Below are 25,000 nucleotides of genomic sequence, written 5' to 3'. Positions count from 1 at the left end.
ACACACACACACACACACACACACACACACACACACACACACACACACACACACACACACACACACACAATCACAGTCAGTACCCTCAACTTTTCCCATCGAATACTTAACTCCACCCCCCGCAAAAAAAAAAAAGTAAAAACGGAAAGAAGTAAAGTCCTAAAAATAGAAGGGAAAAAAACGTGAAGTCGAGGAAGAGTCACAATTCTAGAAGGCGCGTTTCACCACAATCAACACCGCCACCACCACCACCACCACCAACCACCGCGTCTTGCAAACTCCCAGCGGCGTCATTACAACAACTTCAGCCATATTTTCAAACACTAAGACGACACGTGGGGCTTCAGGTCACCACAGGCAAGTCACCAGGTCACTAAACGAGGTCAGGGCGGATCAGAACGGGGTCACACATCGGGAGAAGCAGCGCCACGCCCCTAAAAACGCGCCATTCTTTAACAACCACTAAGAGTGATTCGCGCAGGGGTGTCAGTAGGTAACTAGCAGTAATGACGGGCACTGAATCACCAGGGGCGGGGCGGGGCAGAGGCGCGTGTAGTGCCGGGTGGCGCGGGGGGCGTGTCGAGGTCGCAAGGACACGTCGCACGCGGCAGCTAAAGGAGGACTGGCCAACGCAGGCACGGCTAGGGCGGGCGACGACGAAGGGAGGCAGGGAGGGCGGGCGGGAGGGAGGGAGGGGCGTGCGCGCTCTCCACATCACCATCACCCTCCCCTTTCTCTCTCTCTCTCTCTCTCTCTCTCTCTCTCTCTCTCTCTCTCTCTCTCTCTCTCTCACTGCCACAAGGATCACCGCCTCGGCCTCGTCCTCTGCTGGTGACGGGGCAGACAGGCAGACACAGGGACACAAGACCACAAGGTGGCGGGCACTCATCACAGACCCACATTCTCCTCCTCCTCCTCCTTTTCTTTATATTCTTCCTCTTCCTCCTCCTCCTCCTCCTCCTCCTCCTCCTTCAGCACCTTAAGGCAATGCGACGTAATAATCAGTCTAGAAAAATCCCAGCAATGCCCCCTCCCTGCACACACACACACACACACACACACACACACACACACACACACACACACACACACACACACACACACACACACACACAGCCTCCCCCTTCCTAAAGCATCACTCCCTCACCTCTCCCTCTCTCCTTCACCTGTCCTCAGCTACCGCCCCTTATCCTTTCCTACTTCCCATCATCTCCCTCCCTCCCTTCTTTCCTTCACACCCTTCCTCCTCTCACTCTCTCCTCTTCCAGGCCTCCCTTCGCACCCGTCTCCCCTCACATCATAACCCCATACGCAACCTCCGGAGTCTCATATTTTCTCTCTCCCTACTATTATAAATCCCCCCTTTATCCTCCACTTACCCCTCTCTCTCTCTCTCTCTCTCTCTCTCTCTCTCTCTCTCTCTCTCTCTCTCTCTCTCTCTCTCTCTCTCTCTCTCTCTCTCTCTCTCAACGCATGCACTTTTACACATCGTCGCTATGAACATTCATTTACAGTCTCTCTCTCCTATTCTTCTTCCTCCTCCTCTTCCTCTTCCTCTTCCTCTTCCTCCTCCTCCTCCTCTTCCTCCTCCAGCTCATGGTCGACAAGGGCTGACACGGCAACCGAAATCAAAGACAGGAGGGAGGGAGGGAGGGAGGGAGGGAGGGAGGGAGGGAGGGAGGGAGAGAGAGAGAGAGAGAGAGAGAGAGAGAGAGAGAGAGAGAGAGAGAGAGAGAGAGAGAGAGAGAGAGAGAGAGAGAGAGAGAGAGAGAGAGAGAGAGAGAGAGAGAGAGAGATGGGGGTGGAGGGGAGTTGAGGGAGGTAACAGAAGACATGAGAGGAAAAAGGGAGAAGTCACTAAGAGGGAAAGTGGAGGAAAGGTACGAAGGAATAGGGAGGAGGAGGAGGAGGAGGAGGAGGAGGAGGAGGAGGAGGAGGAGGAGGAGGAGGAGGAGGAGGAGGAGGAGGAGGAGGAATATGGAATAGAAAAGTAAGAAATGGAAAACATGCAAATCCTTATCTTTATTGAACTCTTCAAAGGAAAACACACACAAGGACACACACACACACACACACACACACACACACACACACACACACACACACACACACACACACAAAGACAAAACAAATAGGACTGAGCTGACTGACTGATTGACTGACTGAGAGAGAAACAAAGCCTGACAGATAAGAGAGAGAGAGAGAGAGAGAGAGAGAGAGAGAGAGAGAGAGAGAGAGAGAGAGAGAGAGAGAGAGAGAATGTAAACAGATAGAAAACAAGAAAAAATAAAAAAGTAAAAGTTACACAGGAAAATAAATGATAAAAACTGATAATAATAATAATAATAATAATAATAATAATAATAATAATAATAATAATAATAATAATAATAATAATAATGACACGCCATACCTATACACACAACAATAAGAAAGGAACAATGATAAGACAATTCGGAATGACTATTGATCTGTAATGATGAACAATGAACAATGAATCCTTAAGACGTGTGTGTGTGTGTGTGTGTGTGTGTGTGTGTGTGTGTGTGTGTGTGTGTGTGTGTGTGTGTGTGTGTGTGTGTGTGTGTGTGTGTGTGTGTGTGTGTGTGTGTGAAAGAGAGAGTGAGTGAGTGAAAGGTTTAGAGGAAATAAAGTTGAAGCAAAAACCGAGAGAGAGAGAGAGAGAGAGAGAGAGAGAGAGAGAGAGAGAGAGAGAGAGAGAGAGAGAGAGAGAGAGAGAGAGAGAGAGAGAGAGAGAGAGAGAGAGAGAGAGTACATAGGTGCAACTGAAGGTGAAGGAGGGGCGGCCAGGGGAAAGAAAGGGAGGGGAGGGGATGGAGGTGAGAGGTGGATGAGTGGAGTAGGAGGACTGGAGTGGCGGGCGGAGAGGAATGGCGCGTGGGAGCAGCACACTGGATACATGAGACTGTGTGGGAGTGAATGAAGCAACTCTCTCTCTCTCTCTCTCTCTCTCTCTCTCTCTCTCTCTCTCTCTCTCTCTCTCTCTCTAGCACAAAGCCACCGAGTCGCTGTTCATCCGACTCCTCGCTTTTTGATTTCCACCGCCACCACCACCACCGCCATCACCGCTACCGCAGCCGCCGCCACCACCAGCAGCACCACCGCCGCCACCGCCACCACCACCACCACCATCACCAACGCCGCCGCCGCCGTCGCAACCACCACCACCACCGCAATCACTGCCACTACAAATAACAAAAATAATAAAAATAATTGAAAATACTTAATAAGGAGAGAGAGAGAGAGAGAGAGAGAGAGAGAGAGAGAGAGAGAGAGAGAGAGAGAGAGAGAGAGAGAGAGAGAGAGAGAGAGAGAGAGAGAATAATAAGCCTGGAACGACCCAAAAAAATACTCCACTACTCAACATACATACGAGACACGGACGTCACACACACACACACACACACACACACACACACACACACACACACACACACACACACACACACACACACACACACACAGGAAGAATGTTGCTGGGCTCAATTGAATGTGTTTGTTATGAAGGCATTTTCTGGCTTAATTGTCTGAATTAATGTGATGCCGAGGTTAGCAAAGGAGGGAGAGAGGGAGGGGGAAGAGGGGAGAGGAAGAGGGGGAGGGTAGTTAGTGAAAGGGAGGGGAGAATGAGGGAAGGAGAATCGCAGTGGGTCGTGAGGTGCATGTATGTGTGTGTGTGTGTGTGTGTGTGTGTGTGTGTGTGTGTGTGTGTGTGTGTGTGTGTGTGTGTGTGTGTCCATCCCACACACACACACACACACACACACACACACACACACACACACACACACACACACACACACACACACACACACAGTCCACTTAAACTAATGACCTTCTGATTAATATCCTGAACACATTAACACGCACAGCACTCAGCACTCTCACCTCAGCACACGTACACACACCACTCACTAACCTTTACGCACATGACCTAAAAAACGCACATACCTGTTGAAAGAGAAAAAAACACACACACACGCAAAACATGAATCTTCCTATTTTTTTTTTCTTTTTTTATACACAGACGAGGAGGAGGAGGAGGAGGAGGAGGAGGAGGAGGAGGAGGAGGAGGAGGAGGAGGAGGAGGAGCTAGAAATACCTAAGAAGCTACAAAAATGAAAGATGGCGGGAAGAAGGATGAATGGGAGGAGGAGGAGGAGGAGGAGGAGGAGGAGGAGGAGGAGGAGGAGGAGGAGGAGGAGGAGGAGGAGAACAGTAGGTCAACAGGAATCAGGGTCACGTGACAGGAATGGAGGAGGAGGAGGAGGAGGAGGAGGAGGAGGAGGAGGAGGAGGAGGAGGAGGAGGAGGAGAGAAAGGTACCGAGACTAAGTAGGCGGAGAGTAGACACTATGGAGGTACTGGAGTGGAGGAGAGGGAGAGGGGAGGAAAAAATAAGAAAGGGAGGGAGGTAACATAAAAGCACACTGAAGGAGGGACAGAAGAAAGGAAGATAAGAGGGAGAGGAGGCGGGGAAGGAGGAGAGGAGGGAGAGGAAGAAGAGGAAGAAGAGGTAGGAGAGAGAGAGAGGGAGAGCGAAGACACGTATGTTTATAGTTTGGAAAGGCATTTTATCTGTCAGGGGACGACCACCACCACCATCACCACCACCATTACCACTACCATCACCACCACCACCACTGCTATAAATTTAGGGCACTCCAGGTTATTATTTCCACCTGTGTATTGCAATTTACAGCGAGCCTTTCTTTCACCTTTGCAATTCTAGGGACTCTTTGCGTGACTCGGGCGGCGCAGCGGTGCTAAAAATAAACCCAGGTAGAAAAATAAAGGAAGTAAGAGAATGAAGCACAGGAACTTAAAAAGAAGAAGAGAACAAAGGGAAATTAAAATGCGGTGGAGATGTGGAGGGAAAGATAAGGTTACTGAGACCAGCTGGGTGAGAACAGGTGAGAATGAGATCAGGTAAGACTGAGACGAGGTGAGAGACGTAATGAGTGAGATAGGTAAGAGTGAATAGGTGAGAAAGAGACTAGGAAGGAGCCAGTTGAGAACGAGATCAGAGAAAAAGAGACCAACGGAGATACAGTAAATAAGGAAAGAGAACAGGTACAAAAACGAGACTAGGAGAAAGAGAACAAGATAAGTGAAAGAACAGACATTCGTAGAGACCAGAAGAGAGAAAGTGACACAAAGACAAGGTGTGAGAGAGAGAGAGAGAGAGAGAGAGAGAGAGAGAGAGAGAGAGAGAGAGAGAGAGAGAGAGAGAGAGAGAGAGAGAGAGAGAGAGAGCCCAGGTGTGAGTCAGGTCAGGTCAGGTGCAGGGAGGGAGGTTAGGGAGCTGCTGTGTACATACATATTGCAAAGAGCTGGTGTGTTCTGGAGTGTGGGTGTTCAATACTGATCTCGTTAACTGTTCGTTCTGCAAAGTCCGGAGCGGCGTGGGATGACCGTCACGTGCTGGGGTGAGGCTCGCCCGCCGTGCTAAACTGCCTCAATGTACGGCTTTCAAACGGCCGAGATCATACACGTGCTTTGTTATTTTATTTGCTGGTGCATCTATTTGGTGGCTGATCTTGTATTTTGTATCTGTGTGTGTGTGTGTGTGTGTGTGTGTGTGTGTGTGTGTGTGTGTGTGTGTGTGTGTGTGTGTGTGTGTGTGTGTGTGTGTGTGTGTTGGTAGTAGTAGTAGTAGTAGTAGTAGTAGTAGTAGTAGTAGTAGTAGTAGTAGTAGTAGTAGTAGTAGTAGTAGTAGTAGTAGTAGTAGTAGTAGTAGTAGTAGTAGTAGTAGTAGTAGCAGCAGCAGCAGCATTATAGTTATCATTACATGCAAAAATAAATAAATAAATAAATCATGAATTTCTTAGAGTATAAACATTTCTTTAATATCCTTGAGTAAAACAGTGAAAAAAAAATCACTGCATATATTTAGTATTTCATTATCACCACTACCATGGCACCACTCTCCTCACCCCATCCTAGACGCCGCCACCACCACCACCACCACCACCACCACCACCACCACCACCATCACCACCAAGAGGGACGCTGCTGTTATGTGGCCCCCGTTCAAAAAAGAAAAAAAAATATATATACATCCCTTTTTAGTTGCCGTTATTTTTTACTCCCTGCCGCGCGTATGAACATAAACAACAAAAGACTCACGTACGTATGTGGGTCACCTCACCACACGAAGCTTAATAGGTGTTCCATTTTAACCTGTATTGTTCCAGGTAAAATCACCACCACCACCACCACCACCACCACAACAACCACCACCGCTGCATACACTACTATTAATACCATCATTACCACAACTACCACCACTACCTTCACTTATAAAAACTACACTTATCACTAATAGAACCTCCACTGGCACCACTGTCATCACCACCACCATCACCACTACTTCTATCACTGCCATTCCTACCACCACCATCACATCGAACACTCACACTCCATACCATCATCACTATAACTTAAACCATCACCACTGTCATCACCACCACTACCACCATCAACTACAACACACACCAACCACCATCACCACACCCACCCACCCCAAGTCACAATCAATACCACCACCATCACCACCACTGCTATCACGTTCACCACCACAGCCACCACCATCACCACCACGAAAACCGGTCATCAGATGAGAGGGTTATGCAATGACATACGATAACTGGGGAGATAGGAGGAGGAGGAGGAGGAGGAGGAGGAGGAGGAGGAGGAGGAGGAGGAGGAGGAGGAGGAGGAGGAGGAGGAGGAGGAGGAGGAGGAGGAGGCCGATGAAGTGAGGAGAACAACGACAAGGATGAAGAGGAGGAAGAGGAAGAAAGACGATGAGGAGGAGGAGGAGGAGGAGGAGGAGGAGGAGGAGGAGGAAAGGAAGACATGTTACACAAGCTTACATCCTATACTGACAATCTCTCTCTCTCTCTCTCTCTCTCTCTCTCTCTCTCTCTCTCTCTCTCTCTCTCTCTCTCTCTCTCTCTCTCTCTCTCTCTCTCTCTCTCTCACTTAAGACTGCTAAGGTGACTCATCCCTGAAGTCAACTGAATGTAAACAAACTAAGTCATATCCTCTTTCACGCTCCTCCTCCTCCTCCTCCTCCTCCTCCTCCTCCTCCTCCTCCTCCTCCACGCCCTCCATCGTCCTCCTCCACGCCCCACATCCTTCTCCTCCACGCCCCCACTATCCTCCTCATATGCTTGTCAAAGACACTATGAGAGAGAGAGAGAGAGAGAGAGAGAGAGAGAGAGAGAGAGAGAGAGAGAGAGAGAGAGAGAGAGAGAGAGAGAGATGCAGGTGCGGTTTGCACGATTAGTTGGAGGAGTTATGAGGGACCATGGTTATACTGTGTGTGTGTGTGTGTGTGTGTGTGTGTGTGTGTGTGTGTGTGTGTGTGTGTGTGTGTGTGTGTGTGTGTGTGTGTGTGTGTGTGTGTGTGTGTGTGTGTGTGTGTGTGCGCACGTGCGAGAGATTTAGGAGGAAAGATAATAGCAGACTTCAGTGGGAGGTAAGATGAAAACGAATGAGCAGGAGGAGGAGGAGGAGGAGGAGGAGGAGGAGGAGGAGGAGGAGGAGGAGGAGGAGGAGGAGGAGGAGGAGGAGGAGGAGGAGGAGGAGGGGAATACAAATAATACTGATAATAATAATAATAATACTGATAATAATAATAATAATAATAATAATAATAATAATAATAATAATAATAATAATAATAATAATAATAATAACAGTAACTCACGTGTCACAGGTGGGCGTCTAGATAATTAATTAAATGATCAACACTCACCTGCAAAGAGGAAAGATCGCGTTAGTGACAATAATAAAATAAATAACAATAACAGGAAGAAAGAAGAAGAAGAACAAGAAGAACAAGAAGAAGAAGAACAAGAACAAGAAGAAGAAGAAGAAGAAATATACAAGCATTTTTCTCAAACCACTGACAACTCTAATATTCATTCAAGTATGTATGTATGTAGTTGTGTGTGTGTGTGTGTGTGTGTGTGTGTGTGTGTGTGTGTGTGTGTGTGTGTGTGTGTGTGTGTGTGTGTGTGTGTGTGTGTGTGTGTGTGTGTGTGTGTGTGTGTGTGCTACCGTGACTCACTCTCATTCTCTCTCTCTCTCTCTCTCTCTCTCTCTCTCTCTCTCTCTCTCTCTCTCTCTCTCTCTCTCTCTCTCTCTCTCTCTCTCTCTGAACCTCTTGCTATCTACGTCTCTCTCTCTCCTTCCTTCCTCCCCTCCCTCCCTCTCATTCCTCCCCAACACACGGCAGTCTCTCCCTTATCTCCCCTTCCCTCCCTTCCCTTGAGGCAATCACCCCAGATGCATGCTTCTCTCCCTGACCCTTTCCTCCATCCCTCCATGCCTCCATCTCTCCCTCCTCTCCTCCAATCACCCACTAACGACAGCATACAAGACACCTGCAGAGAGAGAGAGAGAGAGAGAGAGAGAGAGAGAGAGAGAGAGAGAGAGAGAGAGAGAGAGAGAGAGAGAGAGAGAGAGAGAGAGAGAGAGAGAGAGAGAGAGAGAGAGAGAGAGAGAGAGAGAGAGAGAGAGAGAGATTACGTAGGATTACAAGAGAACAGATGCCAGGAATCGTATATGCTGAATTACAGACCACAGCTATGATATATTGACAGGGAAACAAGGACTGACAGACATACAGACTGACACAGGTAGATATAAAGACAGAGGGATCGACAGACAGGTAGATACAGACAGACGAATAGACAGATGGATAGAGGCAGACAGGCAGGCAACAGAGACACAGACACAGGTAGACAGACACTCGTACAAACAGACTCCCGGAAACGAAATCAGACATAAATAGAAAGGCAAAACACACAAACACGAGGGAAAAAAGAAAGACTCGAAAATAAAACAAAGACAAAACTGATCAAAGCGACAGGAGCGAGAAACTAACAAACAGGAGAAGACGAAAATAGACGGCTGATATAATAATGATGTAGATGAAAGAAAAAGATACATAAATTAACAGACTACGTGACATGAAGGCAAATAAAGATACAGACAGACAATTAATGACATGAAAAGCAAATAATAAGAACAAAATAAACAAAGAACAGAAAATCAATGACCGTAAGAAGCAGCATCCCCATCAACCCCAACAGCGAGGGGAAGTGAGGGGAGAGAGTGAGGGGAGAGACTGCAAGGAGAGAGGCAAAGGGTAAGCTGGGCCGGAGATAAGTGAGGGGAGGCGGTAAGGTTGACAAGGATTGGGGAAAGAAGGGAGAGCAGTGAGAGGAGGAGTGAGAGGAGTGAGGGGATGAGTGTGCTGCAAAAGGGGAAAGCATGAGGATGTAGATAAAGGAGACGAGGAGGAAGATGCAGCAGAGAGAGAGAGAGAGAGAGAGAGAGAGAGAGAGAGAGAGAGAGAGAGAGAGAGAGAGAGAGAGAGAGAGAGAGAGAGAGAGAGAGAAACAACCACCAGTCTCGTAGCAGCAGTAATCCAGACAGGGCAGAAATAAGTCAAGCGGTCCCCAGGCATTACTCAGCGAGGCTTGAGGTAAGAATCGCCCCATCGATCCAAAAGTCGCCCCTCGAGACCCTTGTTCTCCCGATGTAATTTACCTGCACACCCACACCTGACGACTCCCCTGCTGGCGAGGTAATAGGGAGAGAGGATAGGTGTAGATACTGTTACCCTTCCCACTCCTACTCCTCTTTCTCCTGTTTTTTTCCTTTTGCTTGTTCTTCGATTTTCTGTTGTTGTTGTTGTGGTGATAGTGGTGGTGGTGGTTCTCTCTCTCTCTCTCTCTCTCTCTCTCTCTCTCTCTCTCTCTCTCTCTCTCTCTCTCTCTCTCTCTCTCTCTCTCTCTCTAAGTGCTCAGGACCTGTTTTCTATAAGTGAACTGCCCTTCGCTGTCTCCTAATTCTCTCTCTCTCTCTCTCTCTCTCTCTCTCTCTCTCTCTCTCTCTCTCTCTCTCTCTCTCTCTCTCTCTCTCTCTCTCTGGGGCTTAGGTGAATTTAAGGTTATTTTTGTGAGGGTATTTTTCTTGTTTCACGTAGTTATTTCTGGCGTGTCTTGTCTGTGAGAGGGATTAACTTGTGTGGATTAAGAAGTCACGGTGATCTGGCATGTCTGGGACGATTACTTCATTTATCAGATGCGTCAGTCGTTTCATGAGGTGTTCTATAATTCACGCTGCTCATTTAGTAGTCCTCGTGCATGGTAAAGCGTTTTCTATGGGAGGTAGGTTCGGTTGGGTTGGGTTGGGTTGGGTTGGGTTGGGTTGGGTTGGGTTGGGTTCGGTTAGGTTAGGTTTAGTTTAGTTTAGTCTGGCTTGGTTTGGTTAGGTTATTATTATTATTATTAAACATAACGGAGAAGGCAGAGTGGGACGAGCGCAAGCGCTATAAGTTGCCAGATGACAACCCCCACCCACCTTGACCGTAGAAAGAAGAAAGGAAAAGCAATTAGCACAATAGTAGGATGAAATCAGAGCAGGAGGAGAAAATAGGTTAAACAATTATAAAGAACGCCTCAACGAACTGAGAATTATTAAAACTCACAAAAAAATTCAACAAAAAAAATCAACAATTCTGACTTATTTAATATATGTCAGACAACACGAGTAAATGTAGTATAACTACTTAAAACTTGATGGTATAAAATCACAGGTATAGTTACATAATTTATCACCGGTATAGCTGCAAAAGCAACCAGAGTTTAATTGACTAGACTCTTCAAGATTTTGCTTTGGTTAGGTTAGGTTTAATTTGGTTTACTTTGGTTTGTCATATCTTTCCTTAATCATTAATAATTCTGAGGCATTTCTTCTTGTTATACAGCCACCTCCAAACACTAGACGGGCTTAAAATTCCAAAATCTATTCTTCTAACCCTTTTCTTTTTTGTAGACGCTTATAAAGATTTAATACATAGTGCTTAGTGTTGCGAATTGGGAAAGAGTATTAGGTTAGGTTATGTTTGTTTGAATTAGGTTAAGTTACGTTAGGTTAAGTTAGGTTAGGTTAGGTTTGTTTGAGTTAGGTTAGGTTAGGTTAGGTTAGGTTAGGTTTGGTTTGTTTTGGTTAGGTTTGGGCTGACTGGGTTAGGTTAAGGTGAGTCAGTCATTTCACAGTGGTCTGTAAATAATCTATGGTGTTTGTCTAGTCATTTCCGAGGCTGGTATATGATTTTCTAAGATAATAATTACTGAGCTGATTAAATCTCTTCCGAACTTCTTCGCATCATATGGTGTGATGGAGATTAAGGTGTCTCAGTAAATTCCCGTGGTGCCTTCATGAGTTTCCAATACGAGCAATTAGTTTCTCAAGTCCCTTAAATCAAATGGTATATTCTAATCTTTGGGATTCTAAAAAAAAAAAATATATATATATATATATATATATATATATATATATATATATATATATATATATATATATATATATATATATATATATATATATATATATATATATATATATATATATATATATAAGTAAACTGGCGCATTCAAATTTTTGCAATGCCTCACTTTAATTTTTAGGGTAACTTTGAGTAATTTGCCGCATTCAAATTACTGGAATGCCTGAAAATATTTGAGTGTAATTTGACGCTATCAGTTTTCCAGTGCCTTAAAAAAATAAATAAATAAAAAAATCCTGGGGTTAACAAGCAATCTTCTATACAAGTAACTCATTTCTGGAGTGTGTTCTATAATTTGTGTGGGCGCCTGAATCACTGCTAACTAATTTCCAGGGTAATCGAGTCATCCCTGGAGTGATTAAATCCCTGCTACTCAGCCCTGCACGCCCGCCACACCGCCATCCAATCCTCTGCTCCCGCCACCCACGCAAAAGATTACATCAACAAGTCAACTTTAATATTACATGCATCAATACCTAGCGCTATTTTAACACCTACGCTATGTGAACAATACAGTACGTGGAAGAACTAACTGACCAAGCACACTAGTTAAATATAGTACAAAAGAAATCCACTTATACAGAAGAGATCAATTGTAATACGTGAAAAAGGCACTCTGAATCAAGCAGAGATAAATAAGGTACAAGAAAAAAAAAAAAGGCCTAATCCAACTCAGAAGACAAATGAAGCTAGGCATATAATTTTCCAGCATTGTTTTTCGATTTAAACTTAGCAACATGAATGTGTACGTGAAAAGGGCAATAAAATAAATAAATTCAAGCAATCTCATCTCTTTCATCACTTAAGGCTCAGACTAAAACTAAATGAGTATCGATGTACCACTAAAGTTAATAGCTAAAAGTACTTAAAAAAAAATAAAGGAAACAAGTAAAAAAAATCAATTAATTTCTCCACCATTACCTAGCACCATTTTAAGCTCAGACTATGACTGAAGAAGTGTGAATATACTTGAAAAGACACAAACAGTAAATAGTGAAGAGTACACGTGAAAACGGAGAGCAAAATAAATAAATAAGAAAAATAAACTCATTTCTTTATCATTCTCTGGCACCATTTTAAGCTCGGAATAAAATTAAGAGAGTGAGAAAGGGAGATCGTACTTGGAAACCCACTAAAGTAGATAAGTAAGAGCATACGTGAAAAAAAAAAGTAAATAAAGAAAATAAATACGAAGTTAGCTCCTTTCTGCATCATTATCTGGCATCAATCTAACCTCAGACCACAACTAAAGGAGCGTGAATGCAAGAGAAAAGCCACAAAGACAAACAAACAAACAAGTCCACTCATTTGTGCGCCATCATGTAGCAGCATTTCACGCGCACACTAAATATCGAAAAATCTTAAACACAACACATTTTTGGCAGCGGCGTGACAGGTGAGGCAGGAACAGTGGAGGCCAAAAGTCAAGCACCCTGCCACACTCACCCTGCCACACTCGCCTCCAATGTGTAGCGCTTCCCTCAACCTTAACTCCTCGAATCTCCCGAGTCCCACAAAACCTGACAACTGGGAGGACTTACGACTGATGGAAACTACTTAAGAACATAGAGCGGGGGCCAAAAATCAAGTAACAAGCCATAATCACCTCCACTGCTTAGTTTTCCTTCAATTCGACCGTTCTATAAAACCTGACAATTGGTTCATTTTCAACAGATTGGAGGACTTAAGCCTGAGGGAAATTGGTTATGAACATTAGAACACAGGAAAACAAGAAGCTGCAATAAGTTATCAGGCCTACAAGTGGCAGTTCCTGTTTACACCTATCATCTCCTTTCATAAATTTGTCCAATCTTTTAAAGCTCCCTATTGACTCGCCACTGACAACTTGATCACTGAGTCAGTTCCAATCACCTATCACTCGACATTCTAACCGTGACTACTACCACTGCCTAGCATCAGCAGGTATGGCAGCTGATGACCACTCTGAAGACTCCCTGAAACACTTCCTGACACCCTCAACCCAACACCCCTATTGAATAAACCAACAAACTGATCACTAAGTCTGCTCCAGTCATCCACCGCTCCACATCTCGACCACAACTACTACTACTGCCTTGTATCAGCAGGTATGGCAGTTGATAACCACTCTGAAGACCCTCTCAACCCTTCCTAACACCCCACCTTCATTCACTATTCCCACCAGCCTGACCAACACCCCACATCCCGGCAGCGGCGGCTCACCGTTTGACTAAATCATTTCTAGGAGGACTGAATTAACTACAGGCTGGACTAAACTATTCCTGGAGCTGCGTGGCGGTTTAATTCAATTCTTGCACCTTGACTTGGCCCAGGTGACAATGACGTTACGCCCAATGCACTCACACTACAACGCTTCCTGTAACACAATGCAACACAAGACATTTACTTTAGCACAGGAATACCTATTGGGTTTTTCTTTCCTGACTTCATATAATACTCGTGTGGTTACAAATAATTATTCTTTATACCGCAATACTCAATCTCACACTACAACACTATTCCTGTAACAAAATGCAACACTTGGCGACACTGTAACACGGTGATATTTGTTATTTCTTTCCCTCATTTTCTATCTAAGTGCTTACGAACAGTTACTTTCATACTGCAATACTCATTCTCACACAACACCATTACCGTAACACAACGCAACACAAGACATTTACTGTAGCACTGCAATACGCACTGGTCACTTCTTCCTTGTGCTTACAAATAATTACATTGCAATACTCAATCTCTTCTGTAATTTCCTGCTATACTTACCAATAACCCTCCCTCTAATTTCGTACAATAAAACAGTACTTATATATAATTCCTTCTATACTCCCAATAACACTCTAATACAAATAATTACTTTTAATGTGCAAAACTCAATATCCTGTGCTTCCCTGCTATATTTACAAACCCCTTCTCTTATTTCACTCACAAATAATTTCTATACTCCCCAGTAACACTCTAACACTTCCTAAATACTCATTATCTCATTGCCTATCATTCTTTACCCTTTCAAGACAATGTGGTCATCTGCTAACATTCACAGCAGTGTTACGAATGCACGGACACACAGCAAGAAGACATATCACCTTTTTTTATTTAATTATTCATTTATTTACTGCATTTTGTAATTTAGATTTTACCATTTCATTTTATTTATTTATATTATTTTTCTTTCACTTTTTTTTCAAGACTCCATAAGGTAAAAACTAGTCTAAAAAAAGGCTGTACTAAATAACTACTGGGGAAACTTAATGTAGCAGTGAATGAATTATATACCTCACACCTTATTAATACCCCTGGCTTATGTATACAGTACTACCTTCACTATTCCCCCTTCAGAGTAAGGTAAGAACACCAGCCACACTAATTAACACCTTCACCGTACGTGCATTCCAGGTGAGGAGACTGATTCACTATACTGCTGTACTGTTTAGGTGGCTGCTGACAGGTGGCTGTGTTATTTGATGCTGTGCTGGTTGGTTCTGTGTGTTCTGTACTGTAATTAAATGGTGGTGGTGGTGGTGGTGGTGGTGGTGGTGGTTGTAGTTGTTGTTGTTATCATACTTTTCGTTCCAAGAATTGAGTTTCCTCTCTCTCTCTCTCTCTCTCTCTCTCTCTCTCTCTCTCTCTCTCTCTCTCTCTCTCTCTCTCTCTCTCTCGTACCCCAAACCAAAATCTTTCTGTCTCTACATTCTTTCCCTCCATCCGTTCAAAGGTAACTTTCTCCATCACAAGGGAATAAATCCAGTTGGTCAGCTGAGAGAGAGAGACTGAGAGAGAGAGAGAGAGAGAGAGAGAGAGAGAGAGAGAGAGAGAGAGAGAGAGAGAGAGAGAGAGAGAGAGAGAGAGAGAGAGAGAGAGAGAGAGAGAGAGAGAGAGAGAGAGAGAGAGAGAGAGAGAGAGAGAGAGAGCGCAATACCTGAACTTTCCCTCTTCCATTTCACATCAACTTCTCACCCGGATGGAAAAAGAAGAAAGGAAAGGAAATAAAATTGAAAAAGTCTATACCACGGGACGCGAGGAAAAAAGGGAGTCAAAAAGAAAGTAGAATAAAGGCAAAATAAATACCGCGTCCCCTCGTCCACCTGGTGCCACACTGCCAAACGACCGCAGCCTGAAGTATTTGAGGGAAAAAAGAGGGAAAAGAAGGGAAAAGTGTGTGGGAGGCTTTTAGAACCAACTTGTGCTCTTCAACCTCCTCCTCCGCCTCCTCCTCCTCCTCCTCCTCCTCCTCCTCCTCCTCCTCCTCCTCCTACTACTACTACTACTACTATACTGATCATTAACAACAACAACAATAATGAAGAGGAGGAGGAGGAGGAGGAGGAAAATGAGGAACAGAAGAAGCAACAACACGAAGAATGTAACACAAGATTACTAAAGGAATAGATCAGAGGACAACAGGAGGAGGAGGAGGAGGAGGAGGAGGAGGAGGAGGAGATATGGTAAGTGGACAAGTGAAATAGGGGATGTGGATAGAGGAATGAGTGGAGAGCTAACAATGTGGATTAGATTACGAAATGGAGGTGGAGGAAGGGAAGGAAAGGGAAGGGAAAGGAGGAGGAGAGAAAAGGGAGGAGAAAACAGAATAAAACAAAGGAGAAGAGAACAGAACAGAACAGAAGGGAATGGAGGGGAAGAGAAAAGAAGAGAAAAGAAGAGAAAAGAAGAGAAGAGATGGGAAGGGAAGGGAATGGAGGGGAATTGAAGTGATAAAAAGAGAAAATAAAGATAACTTGCATAGAAACGTGGAGAGTAATTTTTCAGAATAAAGAGAAGAAGAGGAGAAGTAGAGAGGAGAGGAAAGGTGATGATGAAGGGAAGCAAAAGGGAATGGAGAGAGAGAAAAAAAAAAGGAGGGAAAAATAGAGGGAGAGAAGAAAAGAAGATGGTTTCTTAGAATATTGGAAATGGATAAATGGCAGCAATATTCAACTCTCTCTCTCTCTCTCTCTCTCTCTCTCTCTCTCTCTCTCTCTCTCTCTCTCTCTCTCTCTCTCTCTCTCTCTCTCTCTAAATATAAGGACACGGAGAGAATCAATGTGGTAAAGCTCCAGATCCCTTGCTCTCTCTCTCTCTCTCTCTCTCTCTCTCTCTCTCTCTCTCTCTCTCTCTCTCTCTCTCTTTTGAAAGCAAAATTTTCCTAGAAGCTGAGTCAGTGAAAATTAAAGGAAACACACTCTACACACCCACCAACCTAGCTCTCTCTCTCTCTCTCTCTCTCTCTCTCTCTCTCTCTCTCTCTCTCTCTCTCTCTCTCTCTCTCTCTCTCTCTCTCTCTCTCTACTGACGCTTCGAAAATGCTAAAATATGAAATGTGACACAAAGCTTGTCCCATTTTCTCTCCCTTCCTCCTCCTCCTCCCCCATCATCTCCCCTTCAGCTCCCCCTCCTACTCTTTTCCCTCCTCCTCATCCCCCTTCACCTACCCCTCCTACTCTTCTTCTTCATCTTTCTCCTCCTCCTCCTCCTCCCCCTTTACCTTCCCCCCACTAGTCTTCCTCCTCCTCCTCCTCCTCCTCCTCCTCCTCTCCTCAATGCCCCTCCAATATCCTCTAAGATCCAAGTTTCAAGGTGGAGAGGGGAGGGGAGAGGGAGAGGGGAGAGAGGAAGAGGGAGGAGAGAGAGAGAGAGAGAGAGAGAGAGAGAGAGAGAGAGAGAGAGAGAGAGAGAGAGAGAGAGAGAGAGAGAGAGAGAGAGAGAGAGAGAGGTATAACAATGGAAAGCTAGGGACACAAACACATACTCCTCCTCCTCCTCCTCCTCCTCCTCCTCCTCCTCCTCCTCCTCCTCCTCCTCCTCCCAAACTGCTCTTCTTGGGTATTGAAGGATGAAAGGAGGAATGGAGAGGAGAAAGAAAGAGAGAGAGCGAGAGCGGATAAACCCAGACAAAAGAGGAAAGAATGAAGCGTATGAAGGAGAATAAATGGAAAAGGAATAAGAATAAAAAACGAAAGAAAAAGGAAGATACGAAGAGGAAGAAAAGCGAGACAAATGCGAAAGCGAAAGGGAGATGGAAGAAAAGGGACAATAATAGTATAAAGGAAATATGAGAAATAATAAAGGACGATGAATAGAAGAGAAGAAAGAGGAGGAAGAGGAGGACGAGGAAGAGAAAACAGGAAACAATGAGAGAGAAATGGAGGCTGTAAAGACCGAGATAACTCACCAGAACAGGAAAAAAAGGATGAGGAGACCAGAGAGAGAGAGAGAGAGAGAGAGAGAGAGAGAGAGAGAGAGAGAGAGAGAGAGAGAGATGACTTGGAGGAGGAGGAAGATCTGATCTGCAGAATTAAATGGAAAGCCTGAATGGTACTGGAAAATAAGAGGAGGAGGAGGAGGAGGAGGAGGAGGAGGAGGAGGAGGAGGAGGAGGAGGAGGAGGAGGAGGAGGAGGAGGAGGAGGAGAAACGTAAGAGGAGTAAAGAAGGAGAATGAAAGGCACTAAGGAAGGAGGATATATAACTATTAAGTAATGCGAAGGAGACAGAGAGAGAGACAGAGAGAGCGAGGAGGAGGAGGAACGGTAAAAGCATTCAACAGACAGAAGGATGAGAATGGGGAAGAGAGAGAGAGAGAGAGAGAGAGAGAGAGAGAGAGAGAGAGAGAGAGAGAGAGAGAGAGAGAGAGAGAGAGAGAGAGAGAGAGAGAGAGAGAGAGAAAAGGAGGTATAAGGAGATCTGAGAAAGTGAAGGTAAGAGTACACACACACACACACACACACACACACACACACACACACACACACACACACACACACACACGATAGGCAAAGGAAGAGAAAGACAAAGGAACACAACGGACCACAAGGAAACACAAAGAAAGAACAATTAACAACTGAAATATTGATCTTTATAAAGCTTGCTATAAAAAGGCTTAGGATAAGTAGCAGAGGAGGAGGAGGAGGAGGAGGAGGAGGAGGAGGAGGAGGAGGTAAGCTGATGGCGATAAAGGGAGGAGACCATTGAAGTAAGTTTGCGGGTGGAGATAAAAGATGAAAGTAAATGATGGAGGTGAGTGGGTGGAGGTAAGATGGAGGTAAAGGTTGAAAGGGAGGGAGGGATGGAGGGAAGGAAAGAAGACGTGAGAAATAAGTTAGACGTGGTGCTGAAAACATGAGAGAGAGAGAGAGAGAGAGAGAGAGAGAGAGAGAGAGAGAGAGAGAGAGAGAGAGAGAGAGAGAGAGAGAGAGAGAGAGAGAGAGAGAGAGAGAGAGAGAGAGAGAGAGAGAGAGTATAAAACCACCAAACAAAACAAGGTACAGTGTGTCAATATTCCAAGGAGTGAACAGAATAAAGTTTGTGTGGCAGTCACCGGGCGCAAAGCAAAGGAAGTTAGCACACACTTGTTGGGGGAAGTTTAAATGAGCCGTGAACTGTGAGGAAATGACTGATGTGACGAGGGGCAGGTGTGTGTGTGTGTGTGTGTGTGTGTGTGTGTGTGTGTGTGTGTGTGTGTGTGTGTGTGTGTGTGTGTGTGTGTGTGTGTGTGTGTGTGTGTGTGTGTGACTTATACCAATGTTGTCAGTTTATTTGAAGCTCTTTCGTATGCACCATTATTAAGCAATTGTGAAGTTATAAATTTCAATATTATCACATTATTATGATTAGGTGATGCGCTTTGTTTATAAAAATGGAAACAATGGTCAATAAACACTATCTATCTGTGTGTGTGTGTGTGTGTGTGTGTGTGTGTGTGTGTGTGTGTGTGTGTGTGTGTGTGTGTGTGTGTGTGTGTGTGTGTGTGTGTGTGTGTGTGTGTGTGTGTGTGTGTGTGTGTGTGCGTGTGTGTGTGTGTGTGTGTGTGCGTGTGCGTGTGTGTCGGTAGGTCGGTCGGTCGGATTCCAGCCTTGAAAACAATACTGGTTGATGCCCAGACTGACTGACTGACAAGAGAGAGAGAGAGAGAGAGAGAGAGAGAGAGAGAGAGAGAGAGAGAGAGAGAGAGAGAGAGAGAGAGAGAGAGAGAGAGAGAGAGAGAGAGAGATTCAGCTAGTCACAAGACAGTTTTCTGAGCGTCACGTGGGTTGCGACATCAAAAAGCCATCAGTATTGCCAAACCTTCACCAAACCTGCAATCACCCAACATCCAGCTTCGCTTAACCCAACAACATTCATGAAACCTTCCTCAACTTAACATCCGCCTTCACAAAACCTCAATAACCCAACAAGCTTCAAGAAACCTCCTCTACATCCACTATCCACTATCCACTAAATTTTGCCTCCACCTCCCTCAAAAAAAAAAAACACCAAAATTCATCACAAAACGATCATGAGCCATATATATACGAGTATACCAGCTACACAAAACCTTAATAACTAACACTTAAAAAAAAAAAAAAAAATCCCATAACCCAAGACCAACCTTCACCAACCCTCCAAAAAAAAATAAATAAATAAACAAATAAAATAAACAAACAAATCAATAAGAAATCAATAGAATACAACTTCGTCAATTTTCCGTCGCAGAATTTCATGGGGAGCAATTTTATGCAACACTTCAGTACTCCCTTTGGAAATTCAAGCCCCTTTAAAATTACAGACACCGGAGTTACACGGCGTACTGGGAGGAGGAGGAGGAGGAGGAGGTTGATAGGTCAGCAGGTCGTCAGCTTCAGTCAGTAAGTTTCGCTGCAGTAAACTCAATTGAGGAAGGTCAGAGAGGAAGGGTTGAGACGGAGGGAAAGGAGGAGTGTGGGAGGGAAAAGGAAGGAGTAAAGGAAGGAGGAAGAGGAGGAGGACGAGGAGGAACGGATGAGAGGAAGAGAAGGAAGAGACACAAATGGACGGGCGAAAGGAGAGGTAAAGACGTGGAGGAGATGAAAGGAGAAATAGGAGGGAGAAGTTAAGAATGAAAAGTCGAAGAGAGAGAGAGAGAGAGAGAGAGAGAGAGAGAGAGAGAGAGAGAGAGAGAGAGAGAGAGAGAGAGAGAGAGAGAGATGGGAAAGGTGGAGTAAAGAATGGAAACGTCACCCTCCTTCCTTTTACTCTCTCTCTCTCTCTCTCTCTCTCTCTCTCTCTCTCTCTCTCTCTCTCTCTCTCTCTCTCTCTCTCTCTTTCTGTCATACGCGCTGATTAAATGCTTATCTTACATCTCTCATTCCAATTCTTTTTCATACCTTCCTTCATTTCCTTCATCCCGCTGGCAAGTTTCCTTCACTCATTTTCCTCACTTTTTTCTTCTTTTTTTTTTACAGACCAATGGTATAAAAATATCATGCAACGTCATTCTCTCTCTCTCTCTCTCTCTCTCTCTCTCTCTCTCTCTCTCTCTCTCTCTCTCTCTCTCTCTCTCTCTCTCTCTCTCTCTCTCTCTCTGACAAACTAAACCAGAATGACACAAAATCGAGCAGGAATTTTGCAGAGAGAGCAATAACCACGTGAGGAGGAGGAGGAGGAGGAGGAGGAGGAGGAGGAGGAGGAGGAGGAGGAGTGCTCTGAGGGGGAAAATATAGAAGAGATGAGAGGGAGAAGTAATAGTAGTAAAGGAGGGGGTGAGAGGGGAGGGGAAGAATAAAGAGAGGGAGGGAAAAAGGTGGAATAAAGAGAGAGAGAGAGAGAGAGAGAGAGAGAGAGAGAGAGAGAGAGAGAGAGAGAGAGAGAGGGGGGGGGGGACAGGCCTTAGCGGTATCCCGAGGCAGCTTGCACTAAAATCTGGCTTCTCTTATAAAGCTGCCCTCACAAACCCTCTCTCTCTCTCTCTCTCTCTCTCTCTCTCTCTCTCTCTCTCTCTCTCTCTCTCTCTCTCTCTAGGGCCTTTCTCTTCCTCTCTCTTTATCCCCCTTCTCCTCCCTCCTCATCAAAAAGTTTCCTCTCATTCCTCCACCCTCATCAACGAATCCCTCCTCCTCCTCCTCCTCCTCCTCCTCCTCCTCCTCCTCCTCCTCCTCCTCCTGTTCCCCCTCCTCCCCTTCATTCTCATATATCTCTATCGACAACGTTGAAATGATGATTGTTTTTATGAGAGAGAGAGAGAGAGAGAGAGAGAGAGAGAGAGAGAGAGAGAGAGAGAGAGAGAGAGAGAGAGAGAGAGAGAGAGAGAATTTTTTTTCCATATTCCCAATTTATCAACGTCCATTCTGCTTCCCCCTTCTGACTTGTTACGTCTAGAAAAGTATGGCTCTCTCTCTCTCTCTCTCTCTCTCTCTCTCTCTCTCTCTCTCTCTCTCTCTCTCTCTCTCTCTCTCTCTCTCTGGATCCATTTCATTCAGTCTGTCAATTTTTTTGTTCGTACAGCCATTCAAGCCTCAGTTTCCTCTCTCTCTCTCTCTCTCTCTCTCTCTCTCTCTCTCTCTCTCTCTCTCTCTCTCTCTCTCTCTCTCTCTCTCGGTACACCTGTATGGTCTTGCGTCACAGGTAAGAGGCTTAATCACATATCCAGTTATTTAGAGCCTCCAGTCTCATGTAAGTGAAGGAGAGGGAGGAGAAAGAGGGGGGAGAGGAGGGGAAGAGGAGAGGAGGGAGGGAGAGGGAGGGGGAGAAAGAGGGAGGTAAGCAGATAAGGGAAGAGAGAGGGAGAGCATTCAAGTTGCAGATTTCAAATTAGTGATGAGGGGGGTGGGGGTGAGGAGGAGGAGGAGGAGGAGGAGGAGGAGGAGGAGGAGGAGGAGGAGGAGGAGGAGGAGGAGGAGGAGGAGGAGGAGGAGGAGGAGGAGGAGGAGGCTTATGTAAAGAATGTCCACAAGTTTGAAAATCTCTCTCTCTCTCTCTCTCTCTCTCTCTCTCTCTCTCTCTCTCTCTCTCTCTCTCTCTCTCTCTCTCTCTCTCTCTGTGTGTGTGTGTGTGTGTGTGTGTGTGTGTGTGTGCTGATTAATACCTTTCAGTGGTACGATTTTCCATTTTCTATTTCGTTATCTCTCCTTTTCACCCAGCCAACGTCACACACACACACACACACACACACACACACACACACACACACACACACACACACACACACACACACACACACACACACACACACACACACACACACACACACTGCCTGCCTGCCTGTCTGTCTGTCTGTCATCAACAAGACCCCCTCTCCTCTTCCTCCTCCTCCTCCTCCTCCTCCTCCAGCAGTCTCCAGGCGTCTCATTTCCTCCTTCCCATGACAAGAAAACAAAACAAAAACAAAAACATCGGATGAGGAAAAGAAATCATAAGGCAAACACGGAGATGAAATACTGCAGATGTCACCTCCACTAACGAAGCAGGAGGAGGAGGAGGAGGAGGAGGAGGAGGAGGAGGAGGAGGAGGGGGGTGGGGGTCAGGGAGATGTCGACAAGGATAAGATACTAGCGAAGAGAACGAAGAGGACAGCAAAGAGGAGGAGGAGGAGGAGGAGGAGGAGGAGATAAACAACGCGGAGATAAGAGAAAAGCAATGAGGATGCAAAGACGAGGCGAGGAAGGCGAGAATACCAAAAAATAAAAAAAAAGAAAAAAGAAAAGCAACGAAGTGAAAAAAAAAAGACGAAAAACAGCAGAATATGAGGAGGAAGGACAAAGAGGACTAGGAGATGGAGAGAAGAAACAAGAGGAGGCAAAAATAACAGAAGAGGGAGGAAGGGGGAAGGGAAAGTAAGCTGCTTATTCGTCCTCCAACATTCCCTACCTCTCAGGCGGTATTTGTAACAAGGTGTAGCCGTAATTGTGACCACCTGAGCCCCAGCCAGGTGACCCATGATACCTAATTAGCCTCACTGTGACCTTCAACTGCGGCCACGGAACTGTAAGGCTACGAGGAAGGAAGGGACGAAATGAAATCAAACGGAAATCGGATTGGAAATGTACACAAATCAGAAAAAAATGAAGAGAAAGAGTGTAGAGAAAAGAGGAAAGGATGTAATGTAATAAAGAAACAGAATACATGAATAGGAAATAGAGAGAGAGAGAGAGGAAGAGAGAGGGAGAGGGAGAGAGAGAGAGAGACCTATACTCCGATAAATTTGTCTTGTTTTATTGATTGACTTTTCTTTATTTCATCTTGTATTGTTTCTTTGATTCTTGTTCGTTTGTTTGTCTGTCTGTCTGTCTGTCTGTCTGTCTGTCTGTCTGTCTGTCTGTCTGTCCCTGTCTTTCATGTTTTGTTTCTGTTTGTGTATTTGTGTATGTGCCTTTGTGTGTATATATCTATTTTATATTTGTTTGTTAGTCTCTCTCTCTCTCTCTCTCTCTCTCTCTCTCTCTCTCTCTCTCTCTCTCTCGACAGAAAATTCCATAAAATCGCTGACACGTGAAAAATATCGTGTATAGAAAATAAAATGAAGGGAACTCAGTCTTCTTTCTTTTTCCTCTTTTTTTATAATATTGACTCGTGTGTGTGTGTGTGTGTGTGTGTGTGTGTGTGTGTGTGTGTGTGTGTGTGTGTGTGTGTGTGTGTGTGTGTGTGTGTGTGTGTGTGTGTGTGTGTGTGTGTGTGTGTGTGTGTGTGTGTGTGTGTGTGTGTGTGTGTGTGTGAGAGAGAGAGAGAGAGAGAGAGAGAGAGAGAGAGAGAGAGAGAGAGAGAGAGAGAGAGAGAGAGAGAGAGAGAGAGAACAGCCGCCGCCGCCGCCTCGACCACCACCACCACTACCACCACCATCTCACTCACACACACACACACACACACACACACACACACACACACACACACATTTATGTTTTCGCCTCATTTAACATGAATCTTGCTCAGACGTATGACACAATTAGGAGGGAGGGAGGGAAGGGAGGGTGAGGTGGGAGGGAAGGGAGAGAAGAAGGGACATTTGAGGCAAGAAAGGGATTACTGCAGGGGGTAATTAGAGGGATTCTGCAGCCAACACGTACACACAGACACACAAACACTTACCCCCCTCTCTCTCTCTCTCTCTCTCTCTCTCTCTCTCTCTCTCTCTCTCTCTCTCTCTCTCTCTCTCTCTCTCTCTCTCTCTCTAACACAATACATACCACAACAAACATGGAAAGTATAAATCACGTAAATGAGAAAATAAACCTAACTAGATAACAGATAAGAAAATAAACAGCAAAAAAATAAGAAGGCAGCCGCAAACCCACAAGTCGTCGCCTTCCACCACACGAGGCAATAAAGCAGCGGGGGGAACTTTTTTAGATCCGACAAAACAAAGGGGAAAAAAAAAACAAAACGCAGGAAACAAGTGAAATGAACGCCATAATGAAAACACAAAAGAATAAATACGAACAATTCATCCCAATAAAAAGAAAACCATGAAAAAAAAACACTAGCAAATATACAAACAATTTATCACTATTACCAACTTCCATATAAAGAACGTTAGCCTCAGAATACGGAAAAAAAAAAAAAGTATTATAAGTTTTTTAGTGTATTTTCTTTGCATTATCACCTTCACCAACGGCAAGACATCAGGGCGATACACAAACAGTAAAACAATCGCCAAAAAAGTTATTCACAAACACAAAACAAACAAACTGCCTCATGTAAACAAAACAAAAAATATTCCACAAACAAAAACACGCAAGAAAAAAATAAATAAAGCGACTCACAAACAGAAAACAACAATAAACAACATACACAAGAACAAAAACAAACAAAAATAAGGTAACTCACAAACAATACAAACAATGAACTCACACGAAAAACAAAAACAAACAAACAAACAAACAACAAACTGAA

The 25,000-nt window shown here is 44.8% G+C and overlaps 2 long non-coding RNA genes across 2 annotated transcripts in view; both read right to left on the bottom strand.

The window, feature by feature from the left end:
* LOC135109672 (uncharacterized) overlaps positions 1 to 658 on the bottom strand; it is a 69,204-nt gene extending 68,546 nt beyond the window's left edge. Inside the window, exon 1 of the long non-coding RNA XR_010272840.1 lies at positions 526 to 658. This is a non-coding gene — a long non-coding RNA (uncharacterized LOC135109672). The remainder of the gene's footprint in view (positions 1 to 525) is intronic.
* Positions 659 to 7,764: 7,106 nt separating this feature from the next.
* Positions 7,765 to 25,000, bottom strand: part of LOC135109671 (uncharacterized) — a 52,473-nt gene continuing 35,237 nt past the window's right edge. The window contains exon 3 of the long non-coding RNA XR_010272838.1: positions 7,765 to 7,785. This is a non-coding gene — a long non-coding RNA (uncharacterized LOC135109671). The remainder of the gene's footprint in view (positions 7,786 to 25,000) is intronic.

The sequence above is a fragment of the Scylla paramamosain genome, chromosome 19 (assembly GCF_035594125.1).
Source record: "Scylla paramamosain isolate STU-SP2022 chromosome 19, ASM3559412v1, whole genome shotgun sequence".
NCBI lineage: Eukaryota > Metazoa > Arthropoda > Malacostraca > Decapoda > Portunidae > Scylla > Scylla paramamosain.
Note: the sequence above shows the minus strand (reverse complement) of the source record. Positions and strands in the feature narration are given on the sequence as shown.